The sequence below is a fragment of the Bos grunniens genome, chromosome 17 (genome assembly GCF_055505025.1).
Source record: "Bos grunniens cultivar Pamir isolate PY7600 chromosome 17, Bosgru_T2T1.0, whole genome shotgun sequence".
NCBI lineage: Eukaryota > Metazoa > Chordata > Mammalia > Artiodactyla > Bovidae > Bos > Bos grunniens.
In genome coordinates this window covers 49,661,111-49,681,132 of record NC_141181.1, presented here as the reverse complement: position 1 = coordinate 49,681,132, position 20,022 = coordinate 49,661,111, and positions in this window count along the sequence as shown.

Below are 20,022 nucleotides of genomic sequence, written 5' to 3'. Positions count from 1 at the left end.
ATGTCTATTTAGTTCTTTGGCCCATTTTTTGATTGGGTCATTTATTTTTCTGGAGTTGAGCTGTAGGAGTTGCTTGTATATTTTTGAGATTAGTTGTTTGTCAGTTGCTTCATTTGCAATTATTTTCTCCCATTCTGAAGGCTGCCTTTTCACCTTGCTAATAGTTTCCTTTGTTGTGCAGAAGATTTTAAGTTTAATTAGGTCCCATTTGTTTATTTTTGCTTTTACTTCCAATATTCTGGGAGATGGGTCATAGAAGATCCTGCTGTGATGTATGTCGGAGAGTGTTTTGCCTATGTTCTCCTCTAGGAGTTTTATAGTTTCTGGTCTTACATTGAGATCTTTAATCCATTTTGAGTTTATTTTTGTGTATGATGTTAGAAAGTGGTCTAGTTTCATTCTTTTACAAGTGGTTGACCAGTTTTCCCAGCACCACTTGTTAAAGAGGTTGTCTTTAATCCATTGTATATTCTTGCCTCCTTTGTCAAAGATAAGGTGTCCATATGTGCGTGGATTTATCTCTGGGCTTTCTCTTTTGTTCCATTGATCAATATTTCTGTCTTTGTGCCAGTACCATACTGTCTTGATAACTGTGGCTTTGTAGTAGAGCCTGAAGTCAGGCAGGTTGATTCCTCCAGTTCCATTCTTCTTTCTCAAGATAGCTTTGGCTATTCGAGGTTTTTTGTATTTCCACACAAATTGTGAAATTATTTGTTCTAGCTCTGTGAAGAATACCGTTGGTAGCTTGATAGGGATTGCATTGAATCTATAAATTGCTTTGGGTAGTATACTCATTTTCACTATATTGATTCTTCCAATCCATGAACATGGTATATTTCTCCATCTATTAGTGTCCTCTTTGATTTCTTTCACCAGTGTTTTATAGTTTTCTATATATAGGTCTTTGGTTTCTTTAGGTAGAAATATTCCTAAGTATTTTATTCTCTCCATTGCAATGGTGAATGGAATTGTTTCCTTAATTTCTCTTTCAATTTTCTCATTATTAGTGTATAGGAATGCAAGGGATCCAGCAATCCCACTGCTGGGCATACACACTGAGGAAACCAGAAGGGAAAGAGACACGTGTACCCCAATGTTCATCGCAGCACTGTTTATAATAGCCAGGACATGGAAGCAACCTAGATGCCCATCAGCAGATGAATGGATAAGAAAGCTGTGGTACATATACACAATGGAGTATTACTCAGCCATTAAAAAGAATACATTTGAATCAGTTCTAATGAGATGGATGAAACTGGAACCTATTATACAGAGTGAAGTAAGCCAGAAAGAAAAACACCAATACAGTATACTAATGCATATATATGGAATTTAGAAAGATGGAAACAATAACCCTGTGTATGAGACAGCAAAAGAGACACCGATGTATAGATCAGTCTTATGGACTCTGTGGGAGAGGGAGAGGGTGGGGAGATTTGGGAAAATAGCATTGAAACATGTATAATATCATGTATGAAACGAGTTGCCAGTCCAGGTTCGATGCACGGTACTGGATGCTTGGGGCTGGTGCACTGGGACGACCCAGAGGGAGGGGAGGGGAGGGAGGAGGGTGGAGGGTTCAGGATGGGGAACGCGGGTATACCTGTGGTGGATTCATTTCGATATTTGGCAAAACTAATACAATATTGTAAAGTTTAAAAATAAAATAAAATTTGAAAAAAAAAAAAAGGAGCAGAAAGTAAAAGAACCAAATCCACGTATATTCTTTTTTTCATTCCTTATTTTTCTTCTAGAAATAAAATTTTTGTAGCATCAGCTTCTCCATGAATTCAAGAAAGCTTCATTGAGATGGTAAGAGGTGCATGTTGGTGAGCGAAAACTTTCATCTTTATGGATTAAATGATGGACTTTGATGGTATCACCTAATTTGAATTTTTCTTCTTCTTTATGGGTAGATAGATTTCCAGTGTGCTTGCCATGTTGAGATAACTCAGGATGGAGGCTTAAGTGGTTATTAGCCAAGAAGTACACAGTCTTTTCAATCAGAAAGGTAGTAACGAGACTCAGGCATTCCCTCCAGTGCTACAGGAGAAGGAAATCAAATACAATTCTCAAAAGATATTTCTGAGCTTGCCTTGACAATTTTAACATTTTCACATTAGTGATCCCTACAGCAAATGCCTACATTTGGGTTCAGATTAAATCCATAGAGGGGAGATGACTACAGCCCACCATTCCTGTGCTGTAACAAAAGACACATCCTAAGGAATTTCTCTTAAGGCTTTTTACCCTAGTGGCTTCATGACACCAATCATTGGGGAACACCAATTATTGGGAATAATAAACATATTGGAGGAGAAACACCTCTCAAATGAGAATTGTTGAGGCTCAGACACTCCTATCATTTACTGGATTCATTATAAAACTTTACACAAGACTGTAATAGTTGTCTCTCTGCTATGATGTAACTGCGGAAATGAAAAGGTGTGTCAAGGGAGTGCTCAGCAGTCTCTTATTTCTTTCATCGTTTTCATAGAGCTGGAAGGAATCTGCCACTCAAAAATTAATACCATGCTTACACGCTATGAGGAACAAAAGTAAGATATGAAATGGAGAGACATTTGGCCTCAGAACAATAACTCCATCGATCGAGTTAAATGTATTGACTCAGAGAGAGAGACAGCCACCTGTGTGAAATCATCATGGTTCCTGGCAGCCAATAGGAGTTCATGGACCCACTCAGCTAGCTGGAGAGAGGCTGGTAAACCAGATGTCTCGAGCTCCCCGTCTGTGTGTTTAAAACATCCCAGAATTATTTGTGGGTATTGACAGATTGAAATTCATAGGTATCTCTAGCACAGAGCTACTGTGGGATGTTTCCAAATTCCCCAAGTTAATCTATAACTGAAGATAGAATTTCCATCACTTCCTCTGTATGGTTGAAAAGCCTGTTCATGAGTCCATATGTGTTTCTGGGGGGGGCGTTTTGACGACATTTGCTGAGCATTACAAATACTTCCACTAATGTTTTCTCGCCGCATCTCAAATAGCACCATTAGGAGGCATCTGGGATGAAAGCGTCATGCATCTGTCAAACAACACTCACACCAGTGCGATGGGCCCACGTCCTTCAAACACGATTACATAACTCCAGGTTGAATTTCAATCAATATGCCTAAGAGACAGATGAAGAAGAAACTGCATTCAGGTCATTGACTTGAGTAACATATTCTGGATCCCAGCAAGGCGAGCTGGGGACCTGTAACTTGAAGAAAAATGGAAAATAGGCCACATTGACTGCATTCTTATGACAGAGAGGGAATCCCCTTCCTACCCAGCATCAGTGCAGCCACACTCCCTTCCCCAACTCTATCAGGCACTCCTGACATTCTCTAAGGTGCCCAGATGGGTTTGGGGTTTGTTGTTTGTTTATCTAGTAGTTGCTTCTAAGAGTGTATTCAGAGTACATCAGAAAGTGAAAGAATACTTTCCTGAGTCACATAGTAAATGTTCTTGTGATCTTTTATTGATGAAAAGAAAGGTAACAGATTTCTGGCTTTCTTCCTCTTTTTAGATTGGCTGCTTCTTTCTCACATGCACCAAATCATCCCATATGTAAACTGGAAAATGGAGACTGTTGTACACTTTACATTTAAAAAAATATTTATTTATTTGGCTGTGTTGGGTCTTAGCTGCGGCAGGCAGGATCTTCCATCTTTGTTGCAGCAGGCAGTGTCTTTTGCAGCACGCCAGATCTTTAGTTGCAGCATGAGAGCTCTTGGGCTTCTCTCGAGCTCAGTGGATAAAGAAACTGCCTGCAATGCAGAAGACCCGGGTTTGATCCGTGGGTTCGGAAGATCCCCTGGAGAAGGGAATGGCAACCCACTCCAGTTTTATTGCCTGGAGAATCCCATGGACAGAGGAGCCTGGTGGACTGCACTCCATGGGGTCACGAGAGTTGGACACAGCTTAGTGACTAAGCTACTACCTGCTACTACTATGAACTCTTAGTTACAGCCTGTGGGATCGAATTCCCTGACCAGGGATTGAACCCTGGGCCCCCTGCACTGGGAGTATGGAGTCTTAGCCACTGGACCACCAGGGAAGTCCCTTCAGCATGATATTCCTAACCAATTTCCTAAAATTGTATCCCCGCCCACCAATCACACTCTTTCTTCCTCTTCCTTGCTGTACCAACAGCCTCAGAGGTACTGTACATTTCACTAATATATCTGTTTATTTTCTGTCTTCCCCACTAGAATTCAAGTCCCATGAGAGAGGGGATTTTCATCTGCCTATTTTTTTCATGTTTTATACCCAAGCCTCAGGCACTCCTTGACACACAGCAGCTGCTCAATGAAGAGTTATTGTCTTCTTAATTAATGTAGCTGCCAACTCCAGGCCAAACAATCCTGCAGTGAGGTGAGGGAAGGTGGGTTTTGATGGAGCCTTATTCCTCCTAAGAAATCCATCCACCCTCCTAGAAAAGGCTCCCTGGTCAACCATTGTACATCTTTTATTACCTCCAGCCACCTGCAAAATGACCATTTTATCACCTCCAGTTCATCATGGTGTTGGCATTTGAGGCCACTGGTCTTAAATTTCACCCACATTCCCATCCGCAGCAGGATTTCTCTGCATTAGATACTCCAAGATCACAGTCAGTGCAAATGGTAACTTGTGCAAAATGTGACTGGGGTGACATTGCTTCAATTTCTGGACAGCCAGTGGGCAATTCGAATATCCTAGAGTAATAAACGGTGTGCCCGCTAAAGACTCAAGTGAGGAAATTTCACAACTATGATGAGAGTGACAGCTCGGCCATGGCTGATACATGTGAACCGTATCTGCTGCCTGGGTGGGGAGTGTGGAGGTCTGTGCACCAGTCGATCAGTGCTGCCACAAGGCTGGATGTCAGGGGAGGAGGAAAGGAACATGACTACTCTTCCTAATGGGGAATCCCATGGGTACCAGCTGTGAGTGCTCCTGTGTGTCTTATTCTGCACAAGAATTTATCTCACCAAACTTTGGATTTATCAGTAGCTAGTCTCTCAAATCCTGTCCTTGCCACTGAGTGCAACTTGCCCCATCTCTGTTTCTGCTCCATTTTCAAAGAGTCTCAGTTTCCTCATTTGAAAAATAGGGACAATAACAGCATCTCTTATTGTTGTGCTGTGTGCTAAGTCATTTCAGTCATGTCCAACTCTTTGCAACATCATGGACTGAAACCAAAAAGGCTCTTCTGTTCATGGGATTTCCCAGGCAAGAATACTGAAGTAGGAAGCCATTCCCTTCTCCAGACATCTTCCCAACCTAGAACTGAACCTGAACTCCTGAATTTTAAGCAGATTCTTTACCATCTGAGCCACCATTACCATAACTATTAAATATATTAATCCCTCGTGCTTAGAGTTTAGCTTATAATGAAGTATCTAAGTCTTGGCTGTTATCTTTATGATTTATGTCTAGCTTCCATCTCTGTTGGCCTTTTCTTCCACCTGCTCTAGTTTCTCCCCTTGCCATGGCTTTGAGGTCTCGCATATCGTCTCAGACCTCCTGTCTATATCTGATTTTGGACGTCAACTCCATACAACTGACCAATCTGGGGACTCCTTTTATTTGGCTACACCACACGGCATATGGGATCTTCCTCGACCAGGGCTTGAACCCTTGCCCCATGCAGTGGAAATGCATAGTCTTAACCACTCGACCACCAGGGAAGTCCAGGGGATTCCTGAGGAGAAGAAATCTGCTCAGCCAATCTTAGGTCCCAAATGAAATTGAAATGAAGTTCATCTTTAGTAGTCAGCCATGTATGTTTTAGATGAAATGTAGAGATGGAAGTTTTAACATCACTTCTTTACAGTCATCCAGACTTTCAACCACCAGGAAGACCAGATAGTGGAGAAGGAAATGGCAATCCATTCCAGTATTCTTGCCTGGAAAACCCACGTATGCAGGAGCCTGGTAGGCTACAGTCCATGGGGTTGCAAAGAGTCAGACATGACTGAGAGACTTCACTTTCACTTTCAAGATCAGACAGACAGACTCGTTTTGCATGTCCAATGGGAGGTCAATTCTGGTTCAAGAGATTGGGTGTGGAGCTGGCTTGACACATCTGTATCGCTCTGTTGTAACTGAAAGTGGAGTCTGGCTGCTCTCCATTCAAAATCCATTAAAGAGGCCAGGTTGGTGGAAAGGAAAGTTTGCTTAATTTCAGATGCTGGCAACTGGGTGGGAGGGTGGTGGACTCCTGTCCAAAGGCTGACTGCCCCCACTGATAATCAGAGGGCAAGAGTTTTTAGAGACTGAGGGAGGGGGCTACATGCAGAAACAGCAGTCGGCTCTGACAGTCATCTGGAAATTGATCATCGGTGGTCTGATCCTTGTCATCTTGATTGTTTTAAGTACAGTTAATCTTCAGTATCAGAGTCAGTTTGTTCCCTTTTCCTTGAGGCCAGTTTTCAGAATTGTGGCAGCTCATGTCATGGCCACAGTCTGGTCCTCATGTAGTTAATTCTTCCACCTGGTGGGGGTTTCAGTATCTACAAGACAGCTCAAAATATTATCCTTAGCCCTTGAGGAGGAACTAAAGGTCCTTGACTTTGCTTAATGACTAAACTATTATTGTTCTGTCCTGTCTGTTTTGGGGGTTTTTGTTTGTTTGTTTGTTTTTGCATTTTCTCGCTTCTCTGATTAAACTTATTCTTTGGCTAAAATTTTTTCCATGGAGAAAAGGCAGGCTGAGGACATAGAGATGCAGGGCCCATAGAGCCCTTCTCTGTTTCACTGTGACATGTGCGGACAGCCCAGTCCCTTGGTGTGGAGCCCTAAGTAGTGACCTGACCACCTACCATATTTCCAGCTCTTGGAAGGAATGATGCTCTTCTTAGTATACAAGGCTAATGAAAAATCACAGCCCTATAAGTATCTGTTAAATGAAGGAAAGAGTCAGTGAATGAAATCCACTCCTCCAAAAAAAGACTCATCAAGTAAGCAAGCTCTGCTGAGGAGTGGAAGTAGGTCCATTCCAGGCACATTTTGGGCCTGCCATCAAGGTGTGCCACCTGGATTTCCACAGGGTGCCACTTTGCTGCACGGGGTCCCCTTAGTGGATGGGCTCCACCTGTTGCCTTCTGGATTTGCCTGGGTTTTCACTTTTCCCAGCCAGCTGGCCAATTACTGAGTGGATCACAGCAGGGATGCTGGGTCTGGCTAATACTGTCCAGGTCAGCACTCTTCCAGTGGGGAACTTCTGCCCTGGACACTACGTTGGCTGAAAAAATTATCAGATCCATTTCCCAAATCCTCTCTGCCCAATTCTGCTTCCTCCTCTTTAGTCTCACACAGCCATTGGCCCCCCAAACCATGTGCTCCTAACTCTCCCTAGTATTTGCTTTCCAGAGACTCAAAACTACCAAAATGGTCTTTCCTGTGACTACATCAGAGAGTCCAAACTACTCAGGAAGATTTGAAAAATCAAAATATTTGACAACACGTGAAAATTGGAAGGCGAGAAACTGCAGCCTCCTAGGAGCCAGCAGTGTGTTCTGCCAGGCGCTCTGGCCACACGCCCGCCACTGCCTGCAGCCCCCTAAGTGTAGCCAGTGCCCTGCTGGCTCTGGAAATTGCATAAAGTAAGACAGGAAGCATGAGGGAGTTTTGCTTAATTTCTGCCCTTGGTGATAAGGAAAACTTACAAGCTCTGGAGAAGATAAATATAGTAACCCCCACATCCAACCTATCTGATGATGCCAAATTCACTATTCTTGATTTCAGGGTGGGAGCCTTAGGTTCTTGTGTTGGTTTTTCTGATGAGATGGGGAAAGTCAATACCTTTGCCGAAAGCCTCATAAAGAGAATGGCCAGAGACTTTGCTGTCAGCCCAGTGGGTTAGACTGCGCTTCCACTGCAAGGGGTGCATTTTTGATGCGTGTTTGGGGAACTGAGATCTCGCTTGTCAGGCCTGGAGTGGGTCAAAAGATTAAAGAAAAAAATAATAGTGAGAATGGCCCAGAATAAGGGATGATACAAAAAGGAAGGTTCAGGAGAACATCCCTGCCTTAAGTATGGAGAGAATACTTTAATGTCCTATAGAATTTAGATATTCAAAGAAATTGCTCACAAAAGTCAGTTACGGTTGTGTGGGTTTTTTTTTTTTTTTTTTTAAGTTATAATGAAGAAATCCTGTCAGCCCTCTGAGGGAAAATAATTGGAAAATCACATCATGTAAAAATACTTATTTTGCATTTTCTTTTGTAAAGATAGAAGCTGTTAAAACACTGGATTCATTGACATCTGGTGGGTGGTCAAAGACAAAGTAACCTTTGCAAGGGGCACTTCCTTCTAGTTTGCTGAAGCTCCTATTTCTTTTTTTCTGGCTGAGTGGCATGCAGGATCTTAGTTCTTGGCCCAGGGATCAAACCTGCCCCTTGCAGTGGGAGTGCAGAGTCTGAACCACTGGACAGCCAGGGAAGGGAAGTCCCTGAAGCCCCCACTTCTTGCTGTTTTTTACTAACATTGAAGGTGAGTGGAAATTATGTTTGCTTGGACATTTATGCTGTGTCATTCTGTGTGATAGGGTTCAGATCAGATCAGTCGCTCAGTCGTGTCCAACTCTTTGCGACCCCATGAATCGCAGCATGCCAGGCCTCCCTGTCCATCACCAACTCCCGGAGTTCACTCAGACTCACGTCCATCGCGTCAGTGATGCCATCCAGCCATCTCATCCTCTGTCGTCCCCTTCTCCTCTTGCCCCCAATCCCTCCCAGCATCAGAGTCTTTTCCAATGAGTCAACTCTTCGCATGAGGTGGCCAAAGTACTGGAGTTTCAGCTTTAGCATCATTCCTTCCAAAGAAATCCCAGGGCTGATCTCCTTCAGAATGGACTGGTTGGATCTCCTTGCAGTCCAAGGGACTCTCAAGAGTCTTCTCCAACACCACAGTTCAAAAGCATCAATTCTTTGGTGCTCAGCCTTCTTCACGGTCCAACTCTCACATCCATACATGACCACAGGAAAAACCACAGCCTTGACTAGACGAACCTTTGTTGGCAAAGTAACGTCTCTGCTTTTGAATATGCCTACTAGGTTGGTCATAACTTTCCTTCCAAGGAGTAAGCATCTTTTAATTTCATGGCTGCAGTCACCATCTGCAGTGATTTTGGAGCCCAGAAAAATAAAGTCTGACACTCTTTCCACTGTTTCCCCATCTATTTCCCATGAAGTGATGGGGCCGGATGCCATGATCTTCATTTTCTGAATGTTGAGTTTTAAGCCCACTTTTTCACTCTTCACTTTCACTCTCATCAAGAGGCTTTTTAGTTCCTCTTCACTTTCTGCCATAAGGGTGGTGTCATCTGCATATCTGAGGTTATTGATATTTCTCCCGGCAATCTTGATTCCAGCCTGTGCTTCTTCCAGTCCAGCGTTTCTCATGATGTACTCTGCATATAAGTTAAATAAGCAGGGTGACAATATACAGCCTTGACGATCTCCTTTTCCTATTTGGAACCAGTCTGTTGTTCCATGTCCAGTTCTAATTGATGCTTCCTGACCTGCATACAAATTTCTCAAGAGGCAGATCAGGTGGTCTGGTATTCCCATCTCTTTCAGAATTTTCCACAGTTTATTGTGATCCACACAGTCAAAGGCTTTGGCATAGTCAATAAAGCAGAAATAGATGTTTTTTTTGAACTCTCTTGCTTTTTCTATGATCCAGCGGATGTTGGCAATTTGATCTCTGGTTCCTCTACCTTTTCTAAAACCAGCTTGAACATCAGGAAGTTCACGGTTCACATATTGCTGAAGCCTGGCTTGGAGAATTTTGAGCATTACTTTACTAGCGTGTGAGATGAGTGCAATTGTGCAGTAGTTTGAGCATTCTTTGGCATTGCCTTTCTTTGGGATTGGAATGAAAACTGACCTTTTCAGAGGACAGTTAAACTCTTTTTGGAAGCCACATCTTCACCCAAAATGAGTCAGCAATAGAGCAAGAGGGCTAGTTATTTCTAGAGTTGGGAGAGTCCATATTTGTTTAGAGAAATATTTAAAGTGCAAATAATACACCTGAAATGAATTCAACATTGTAAATCAATTATGTTTCCATTAAAATTTTTAAAAAAGGAAACTAAAAACAAATCTGTTCAGTATCAAGTTTAAAAATATTGCAAATAAAAAGTGTGCACCTGAGAAAATCCCCCATCATGCTTCACTTCTTGCATCACCCATCCGGACCCTCAGGCTCTCTTTATTCCTGGTGTCTGCATTCTCTACCAAAAATAGACCTGGATACCATCTCCAGCCAAGGAGAAGACATACATCGTTCCAAACTCCCTGATCGCAGGGACCTCCACATATAGTGGAGGACACAGATCAAGTCAAGGTCAATGCCATGCCTTGCCTTCCTATCCTAAATAACTCAGTGAAGTGAACTTTAGGAAAATTGTTTTATCTAAATAAAACAACTTGTCAGAACAAGTTAAGAATGGCAGCTATCTCTTTTCAAATGTCTGGTTGAAATGGTGTGTCCCTTGTTTCAACTCTACAGGGTTCCTTGCAAAATCTGATAATTTGGCTGAAAGGTTTATTTCATTACATTTACTGATGAGTGTGAAGGAAGAAAATTGAAGTTAGGTAAAACTGAAATCCCTTTTATTGTTAATTGCAGACATTTGTTTGTTTCCTTTCTCCCTTCTTTCCTCCCTTCCTTGCTTCCTTCTTTCCTCCCTTCCTTCCTTCCTCCCTCCCTGCCTCTTTTTTTTTTTTTTTTTTGTAAATCTGTATTTGTTTAATTGGTATTTTTTAAAGGTCAAGCAAGAGTGTCATGACTTTGAGAAATTTATCAGACTCATGGCCATTTTTTCGTCATTAAAAATACATTTAGTAAAAGCTGTTGCTATTTACCAGAAGGAAAGACTGCAAGAGAGAGAAGCAAGCACGTTTCGGAGAAAAGGGTGAAATCAAGGCCTTAGAAAGGTGTGTCTCTGTGAGGGACAAGATGATTTTCTCTAAAGATGGTCAAGTCCTCATCCTCAGAACCTGTGAATACGCTACTTTATTTGGGAAATGGGACTTTGCAAGTTGATTCAATTAAGAATCATGATATTCAATTATCTTGAGATGATTCATGGTTTATCCAGGTAGTACCAGTACAATCACAGAAGTCCCAATTAGAGGGAGGTGGGTGATCTGCCTCTTGAGAAATTTGTATGCAGGTCAGGAAGCAACAGTTTGAACTGGACGTGGAACAACAGACTGGTTCCAAATAGGAAAAGCAGTACGTCAAGGCTGTATATTGTCACCCTGTTTATTTAACTTATATGCAGAGTACATCAAGAGAAATGCTGGACTGGAAGAAGAACAGGCTGGAATCAAGATTGCCAGGAGAAATATCAATAACCTCAGATATGTAGATGATACCACCCTTATGGCAGAAAGTGAAGAGGAACTCAAAAGCCTCTTGATGAAAGTGAAAGTGGAGAGTAAAAAAGTTGGCTTAAAGCTCAACATTCAGAAAACAAAGATCATGACATCCAGTCCCATCACTTCATGGGAAATAGATGGGGAAACAGTGGAAAGAGTGTCAGACTTTATTTTTCTGGGCTCCAAAATCACTGCAGATGGTGACTGCAGCCATGAAATTAAAAGATGCTTACTCCTCGGAAGGAAAGTTATGACCAACCTAGATAGCATATTCGAAAGCAGAGACATTACTTTGCCAACAAAGGTTCGTCAAGGCTGTGGTTTTTCCTGTGGTCATGTATGGATGTGAGAGTTGGACTGTGAAGAAGGCTGAGCACCAAAGAATTGATGCTTTTGAACTGTGGTGTTGGAGAAGACTCTTGAGAGTCCCTTGGACTGCAAGGAGATCCAACCAGTCCATTCTGAAGGAGATCAGCCCTGGGATTTCTTTGGAAGAAATGATGCTAAAGCTGAAACTCCAGTACTTTGGCCACCTCATGCAAAGAGTTGACTCATTGGAAAAGACTCTGATGCTGGGAGGAATTGGGGGGCAAGAGGAGAAGGGGACGACAGAGGATGAGATGGCTGGATGGCATCACTGACGCGATGGACGTGAGTCTGAGTGAACTCCGGGAGTTGGTGATGGACAGGGAGGCCTGGTGTGCTTCGATTTATGGGGTCGCAAAGAGTTGGACACGACTGAGTGACTGATCTGATCTGATCTGATCTGGGAGGTCAGAGTCAATGATGTGACAATGAAAGCAGAGGTCATAAAGAAGATAGAACAAAGGCCAAGGTATGCTGGTCCATAGAAGCTGGAAAAGGCACGGAAAGGGTTCTACCCTAGAGCTCCACATGGAACACAGCCCTGCTGCACCATGATTTTAGGGCTTCAAGATAATAAATGTGTGGATTTTTAAGCTGCTGAGTTTATGGTGGTTGGTTATAGAAGCAAGAGAAAATGAACTCAAGGCCTATCCACCTTGCTGTCTGAATGCCAGAAAGCAGAATTCGGGCTCACACGTCATATTGGCAGAAGGAGCAGAAGTATGGCCATGAACAGCATGTTTATGTAACGAGATAACAACAAAAGCTGTCTTCAGTAACTTTCCTGGAAGGTCCAATGTTGAGACTCCCCGTTTCCAATGCAGGGGGTGCAGGTTTGATCCCTGGTCAGGGAAGTAAGATCCAATATGCCACAGTGCACAGCCAAAAATTAAAACAAAAACAAAAACCTTGTCTTCATGCAGTCCTTCCCATGAATCAAGGCACCATAACAGTGCATTGCTCACAGTGGCTCATTTAGTCCCAACAGTAAATGCGAACTAGATCTTAGCATCATTCCCACTTGCCAGATAAACAAAGTGAGGCCCAGAGACTCCAAGCACATAGCTTCAAGCCACACAGCCGGCAGAACTGAGTCATCACTCAGTTTGCGTGGTTCCAGATCCCATGATCTTCACCACTGCCCTGAACTGTCTCTTCTAGGAGACTGGGTTTCCTAGAACCCAGTCTGGTTTCTTAAAATTCAGGCTAAGAGAATCAAAAGGCCTGTTTGAATGAAGGAAAGGTCTGAATTATAGGGACTTGTGCCTTTTAGATGTCAAATCTGAACTTGCATGAAGATTTAACCATGATATATATTCAAGCAGAAGAACCTAGGATGCTTTTGGAAAGAAAGATGAGCAGAACCACTCTCTCTTGTAATTATTATTATTGTTGTTACTGTCATTTATATGCAAATAAAATGCCATTATTTTTAAAAATTATTTATTTATTTTATTTTGGCTGCACTGGGTCCTTGTTGAGGCTTGCAGCCTTAGTTGCCCTGGGACAGATGGAATTTTAGTTTCCTGACCAGGGATCAAACCCAAGATCCCTGAGTTGGAAGGCTAATTCGTAACCAGTGGACCACCTAGGAAGTCCCTATGATGCCATTTTTAAAAGTGCTACCACCTTAATTTAAATAGCCACAATCCTCTTTATTTCCTGGCTCTCCAAAGGCTTTCATCTTGGACAAGACAAAGGTTTTGTTGATCCCCAATTAAATTAGTCATTCCCAGATTCTGCCTCAATAATGGAATCCAAATTAATGGAGTTTTATGGACTTTGAAAAATAATGAAGGGCGATTGTTGGCTTGAAGTTAGGCTTGTAGATGTATGGATGATTTGGACCCCCTGCAAATGACTTTGTAAATATTTTAAAAATATTTTACTGCTCCTGGCTATAAAGATCCCTCTTGCTATTATGTTAAAATCTATTGAAATTAATGTTTAATTACACTGGAACTGCCTTTGTGATTTAAGGTAAAATTAAACTTTCACTATGTATCTAAATCTCTTTAAGATTCTAGCCTTAATCTTATCTCTTCTCTCCTCACTAATTTCAGCACATAACTCAGGGGTAAGCTGATGTTGGATTGGGGTGAGACATTGCTTACTTTTATGGGGTGTTTTCATTCATGTAGATGTCACTGTGTGTGCTATTTGTGGCTAGATTTGATAACATACAAGAAAGCCTTTGTTTGAGCCGTGTTCCGCCAGGGTAAAAGATTCCCTTTGCTGTACACTGGAAACTAACACAACAACTGTAAGTCAATTATACGCCAATATAAAATAAAAAGTGAGAGGAAAAAAAATAACTAAATCAGCACTTGCCCTTGGTGGTCCAGTGGATAAGATTGTGCTTCCACTGCAAGGGGTAAGGGTTTGATCCTCAGTTGGGGAACTAAGATCTCACCTGCCACAGGCTATGACCAAAAAAAAAAAAAAAAAGAACTGAATCAACATTCTCATCAAGATCTTAATTAGCCTCCCTAATCAATTACCAGGCTTCCCAGCTGACGCTAGTGGTAAAGAACCTGCCTGCCAATGCAGGGAGACTTAAGAGATGTGGGTTTGATCCCTGCGGGTTTGATCCCTGAGTCAGGAAGATCCCCTGGAGAATGAAATGGCTACCCACTCCAGTATTCCTGCCTGGAGAATCCCATGGAGAGAGGAGCCTGGTGGGTTATAATCCATGGGACTGGATTACACACAATCTGACATGACTCTCAGCTCTGCCTGTTTTTTTTTGTTTGTTTTTGAGAGCCTAATGCCACAGTTTCTGACTTCCTTCTTTATCCAAGGATGGGGAGAAGGGGATCTCTAAAGCATAAGGGGGGATGTAATTTTTGCAGAGCCCCTCCCAGCCACTCAGCTTCTGCCTGGAGACCCCTCCCACTTAATCACTTATTCATCAGCCTCCTCTTCCGCTGGGGCTGCAGCCCTGGCAAGTCTGAGTCTGAATGAAATATCCAAATGAAATATGGATGTTTCACCATACCTGGATGAAATATCCAAAGTTTAATTCCCCACTCTCATCGCCAAGAAGGTTGCCATTTGGCTCACATAGGTGAAATTGACCTTTCACATAATTTTGTCAGCTGATTCATGTGGTGCCAAGGTGTCAACCCTGAACGTGTTTTCAGTAAAAGTTGGCTTGGGTTCAAGAAACAGAGAGAACTTCTGGTCTCTGGGGTGGCTTGAGGAGGAAGTGCAAAGGTCACCTTCCCTATCTGTCTTTCTGTATATCTAACAAATAAACTAGCAAAATTTGCTGGAAGCCATTCTTTGAGTTTTCAAAGGATGGTAGCATCTTGTCACATAGATCTTTGTTCTGCACTTCAAAAACCGATAGAGAATAATCCTTTTTCACCATGTTCCCTCAATTCCAGACAATCATGAAGTCTGGAAAATTTTCAGGTCACGTGTGCTGTGGGTACCACACACCTGTCTGACTCCTCAACATCATCAAAGTATCTGGGCTAAATAAGTGCATCAGTCCTCTTGGAGAATTTGGAGCAGTTTCTTTCCACTCAAGATTTAGGGACATCAGCTTCTTGTTATTTTTTTTCCTCACAATTTGATTATATTCTGTTTTTCTCAATTGAATTCAGATAATTTCTTAAAAATGATTAATTAGCACCAACCTCATGCCTGGCTGGAGCCCCACAGTTCAGGTGAAGAGACGGCTATTGCGAGAGGGAAAGCTCTCACGCTTGTGAAATCCACTGTTTGCAGTTGGCACTGGCATTTCCCTTCTCTGGGCTGAATTTCCCTGAAAAGTGAAAGTGAAAGTCACTCTGTGTCTGACTCTTTGCGACCCTGAAGCTATCCTATATTTCTAGTAATTTCTCTTTGGAGGCTCCTCTGGGGAAGACTGAATGTCTAATAAATTAACCAGCCTTGATGTGACGACATGTCCTCAAATCGCTGTAGACTGTCAACCACCAGGACCGCTGCCATGGGCTTTTCTTGACCATTTGTCATTGTCTATAATTAATTACAGCTCTTTAAACCCAGGCATCCATTAGAGAGATAATGCATAATAAAAGCCTTTTATGTTGGATCCTCTATTTTATTGTGAGTTTCTCCCCTTCTCTTCCACCAGAGAGTTCCTGAAAAGTGTCTCAGTGTGCAAATTCTAATTATCGTTCTTAGGTCTTGTAAGATACTTTTTCCTCCTGTATGGGGATTCTTTTTTTTTTTTTTTTTTTGAGTTTCTTGATTATTATCTATTATTCCAACACAAAAGGAAACAATTAGATGAACACTGACCTTGGCTTGAGCAGAACATTATCATTGGGATAAATGCCAGAATGCCTACAGGGACCATCGAAGAAAGAGATGTTTTATTTTCAAGTGCAAAGTTGAGTATAAAAAATGAGAACAAGAAAGAAGAAAGTCCTTGCTGTTCAATTATGTAGCTGGAACAGGGCCAATTCTAGGGAATGGCTTTCTTAATAGGGGGTTCTCCTAATGACTGAGAGTTTGGTTCTAACTTTCTTCTTTCTTTCATTCTCTTTTTATTTAAGTATAATTGATTTAAATGTGTTAATTTCTGCTATACAGCAAGGTAACTCAGTGATACACATATATATGTATATATATGTATTCTTTTTCATGTTATTTTCAATAATGATTTATCAAAAGATATTAAACATAGTTCCCTGAATATAAATTGAATATAGTGGGACCTTTTTGCTTATCTCTCTTAAATATAATAGTTTGAATATGCTAATCCCAGACTCCCAATCCTTCCCTCCCGCTTGCTCTCCCCCTTGGCAACGACAAGATACTTTGATGATGTTGAGGAGTCAGACAGGTGTGTGGTACCCATAGCACACGTGACCTGAAAATTTTCCAGGCTTCATGATTGTCTGGAATTGAGACATGATTGTCTGTTCTCATTGTCTGTGACTCTGTTTCTGTTTCGTGGATAACTTCATTTGTCTCATATTTTAGATTCCACACGTGAGTGATATCATACAATATTTGTCTTTCTCTTTCTGACTTACTTCATTTCATACGATCATCTATAGATCCATCCTTGTTGCTGCAAATGGCATCATTTCATTCTTCTTATGGCTGAGTAGTATTTCATTGTATATATGTACCATATATATTATCCATTCATCTGTATGTAGACATTTATATTGTTTCCGTGTCTTGGCTATTGTGGATGGTGTTACTGTGAATGTAAGTGTGCATGCATCTCTAACTTTCTTGTGAACTGTAGTTTTGATGCAGCAGCAAACTTAGATGAAGCTGTTTGCTCTTGAAAAGTCACTGTTTTGATATTTGAAGAGAGTCGCACAGGACACTAAATAAAGTAAAAGAGAATTGATTTGAGTAAATGAAGTTCTTACTTCAACAAAGATGAAAATCTAAGTTTTTGCTTTGCTTATCTCAACCTCAGCTTCCCTTCTCTGTAGTGTGAAGAGGGCTGGATAAGATCCAGGCAGGTCTCCCAAGAGTTTAGTGGGAAACATGCATGAAAATTGTCCTAGCCAGATCAAAGCCTTCCACAATCGATGCTGGGAGACCATGAATATTGTATCCCTGTCTTGGAGTTTCAGCAGGTGTAATAAAGGTGTTAATGATTCTGCAGAGACATAGAGAACAGACTCTGGGTTGCCAAGCGGGAGTGGGGTGGGAGAGAGAATAATTGGAAGTTTGGGATTAGCAGATGCAAACTATTATATAGAGAATGGATAAACAGCAGTGTCCTATTGTATTGCACAAGGAACTATATTCCATATCCTGTGATAAACCATAGTGAAAAAGAATATGAAAAAGAATCTATACATATCAGTTCAGTTCAGTCGCTCAGTCATGTCCAACTCTTTGCGACCATGTATCACCACGGTGGAAAAGAATATGAAAAGAATGTATATATATATCTATCTGAATCACTTTGCTGTACACCAGAAATTAATACATTTTAGTTCAATTATACTTAAATGAAAAATAAATTAAAAAAGTAATGATTCTGAAAAGTCCTGCAGTAAAGAAACATGTTTAAATTTGCCTGAGTTTTCCATCCATTCATCCATGTCTTTCTCAAATATTTCCCAAGATGTTTCTTATAAAAAAGGAGGAGTGTGAATGGAACAATGCCTAAAGTATAGTTATTCAAATAAACTAGACACATGAGTGTCTCACACTTATCTGAGCAAAGTGTCACAACTCTGGAGAAGCCCTCATCACACAGGCTAATTCTAAAACCTGGTCTTGACTCAGATGGTCACAGAGCTGAGTGGCTATTGCTGGATGCCAGAAAGAGAGACAGTCTTTCTGCAAAAATAACCAGAAGATTTTTTTTTTTTAACCAGAAGGCTTTTAATCCTTGAATAACTGAACCACAGTAAATGAGGTAAAAGAGCCAGTCTTATTTGTAGGAGAATACATAAGACATTTTTTTCTAATAATTACCATTCACTTAAATGAATTAAACATTTGGATAAAAAATCCATAAAAAACTTGGAGCCAAGAGTGGAAAATTAAAATTCTTTTAAAAAAGTCCTCTCTCTGGTAATAGCCTTTAAGTCATTTTTATCCATCTTTGTGATCTGAAAAAAAAAATGTATCTTCATCCCATGCTGGACTTTTAGTGAGTTCAGTTCAGTTTCTCAGTCATGTCAGACTCTTTGTGACCACATGTATTGCAGCACGCCAGGCTTCCCTGTCCATCACTAACTCCCAGAGCTTGCTCAAGCTCATGTCCATCGAGTCAGTGGTGCCACTGACTCGTCCTCTGTCGTCCCCTTCTCCTCCTGCCTTCAGTCTTTCCAAGCATCAGGGTCTTTTCAAATGAGTTAGTTCTTCACATCAGGTGGCCAAAGTATTGGAGTTTCAGCTTCAGCATCAGTCCTTCCAATGAATATTCAGGACTGATTTCCTTTGGGATTGACTGGTTTGACCACCTTGCAGTCCAAGGGACTCTCAAGAGTCTTCTCCAACACCACAGTTCAAAAACATCAATTCTTCGGCGCTCAGCTTTCTTTATAGTCCAACTCTCACATCCATACATGACCACTGGAAAAACCATAGCTTTGACTTTTAGGGGCCATATTCTTTTAAGATGAAATTCTAATTTTAGATGTCTCCTGAATGATGGATCATTGTGGTAACTTTCAAATTGCCCTACATTTGAATCGAATTTTCTCTTCTGTCTTCATGGGTATTCTCTGTCATTGATCTCATGGGAACATATGTGTATGAATCCCTTTTGATTTAGGGGTTTGTAGAATATAAAATATTGAGCCTCTGGGCTTTGTACTATTTCTTTTCCAGGCATCATAATATCTAGACAAAAAATAATACTGAAAGGACCCCACAGAGATCCTGACTGAGTGGGCAGTGATGCAATGTAGCTATTATTTACCCAGGAGATATGCATAGATCTATTCTGTGTTCACCTATTAATGTTGAATTTATGTTGCTGAACATAAAGTCATAAAACGTCCCAGTTGCACTGTTTTATCAAAGAGGTGTTTCTTTATCGGTCTCTCATGAGTGATTTAAACTTCAAATTGGCATCAATTCATGGCAGAAGTGGGATGGGGCACTCAGTAACTGGAACTTAATTGTATCATTTGGTCCATTAGATGGCATTATCTGAAATGATTTCCTGGATCCTTCCAAGGCATGCATCAAGAGGGAACTCTACAGTCATACATTTGGGAAATGATTTAAACAGCTCTAAATGTCTCTAGATCTTTCTTGTCAGTTAGAAAATCAGTAATTGTGTTTTGCAGTGAAGCAGCTGTTCTTGTTCTGGTGTTAAGAAGTCACTTGCAAAGGATGACTGTTCGATTAGAATGTGAGAGCTTCTTTTGATGACCTCTCCTGGCAGGGATGCCATGTACAAAAGTTCAGGCTGTTGACTGAGTAAGAACACCCAGATGACAAGGCAAGAGAGGGCTGAGATTTAGTCCTCATTCAATGTGATCTTTTAAGGGTGGCTTCAAATTTCTTTCCATTCCTCCTATTGAGAGGTGCAGTCTGTGGTGCAATAGTTTATGAAAGTGACTCCTGGCCTAGGGATGAAGAGACTGCCTAGTAGTTGAAGAGGAGCTTCAACTATTTGTTTGAAGCACTTGCTCTTGTTGGTTGAGTGAGGGCTGCTCCCAGGTATGTTAGAGTCACAACACAAACTCCTTGATTTAGGGCATGAGTCAGCAAACATTTTCTCTAAAGGGCCAGATATTACGTGGGCCGAATACCATTTTTGTTGCTTCTTCTCCTCCCCACTCCCATCATACCTTTTTTCCTC